Genomic DNA, 1,301 nt, shown 5'->3' with positions numbered 1-1,301 from the left:
TAGGACGCCCCACCGCCCGGTTCCCCTAATTTACGATACACATGATGTTGTCTATTACAATTCCCTTGAGCTTTCTGTCATGATAGCGTGTATAGTCGCCCAGTCAGGTATTACCTCATCACTTTGGTAGTGACAGCTTTAATTCTTGAATATCTTACAGACTGGTACAGCCTTTCTGATTGTCTGGTCTGGTGTAGGACAATTGGCTGGCAAGCATTTGCCTTGTCTGTACCTTGTTATAGTTCAGTCATAGATGATGGTTGGTGGCCTTACCAATTGCTAGTAGGTCCTACCTTCTGTTTGTATCCTTCTATTGCTCTCATTCTCTACCGTCTGTCACGTCGGTTGGGTGTCCCTCTTGCCTGGTGTTTGGTTTGTGCCTAATATTACACTCATAAGGCTGCTCTGAGATTGTCCTGCATGACATATTCCCAGCTTGATTGGGCTCCAGCTCTGGTGGGATGGATGGTGTGACTGATCCTGGTATCCTCAGATGTTCATACTTCCTCCTTTGTAGCTCCTAGTCTTAGCTGAGTGCTATCTCAGCTATATGGTATCTCAGTTGTCGCTCAGTTAGATGTGGCCAACACTAGTGACTACACAGTGGTATCAGGTATAGGCTATCCTGTGGCCTTTGAATTGTTTATCTATCTGAGGGGCTGAGGGGGTTGGTTGGGTCTTGTGGTATCTAGTGTGGTGGGCGTGAGGGAGGTTGACTATAGGGCAAGGTACCTGCAAGTGCCAGTCAGGTAGAGGTCAGGTTAGGCAGGGTATAATTAAATGTTACCAGCCTGTTTAGCAGTTAAAGTAAACCTTCTAAGTACCTTAAGCTCCCTGACAGACAAGCAGGTTGACTGCTACATCTGCAGATAGTTGATTGACACTATGGTGTTGTACTTCATTGAGTCTTGTATGCTTGACTTTGTGCCACATGTTTACTCTGTTTAGTTTGGTTACCCAGACTGTAGAAGGTGGTCAGGCACCTCTGATGGGAGACAGAACACACTAAATATTTTGGTCGGTCACCACATCTATATAGTTTCTTTGTTTAATAAGTTTGTTTAGGATTACAGACAGCAGGGATAGGTTCTCCTTACTGTTACGCTCTTCGGAGGTAACAAGTTAAGTAGGATCATAATGTTAGTGGCCTCCCATGCGAGTACAAGAAGTGGACATTGCAGTCACTCCCTCTCTGGCATTGTGCTGCCTGGGTGCTTAGATTGTTTTAGTTTTCTGGTATAATAGATGCTTTGCAGGACAGTATACCAACTGGGTGGTAGTGTATTCAAGTTTGTTGTATG

This window comes from Tuber melanosporum (assembly GCF_000151645.1).
Source record: "Tuber melanosporum whole genome shotgun sequence assembly, scaffold_13, strain Mel28".
NCBI classification, from domain to species: domain Eukaryota; kingdom Fungi; phylum Ascomycota; class Pezizomycetes; order Pezizales; family Tuberaceae; genus Tuber; species Tuber melanosporum.
The sequence above is the reverse complement of the archived record's forward strand: the minus strand, read 5'-3'. Positions refer to the sequence as shown.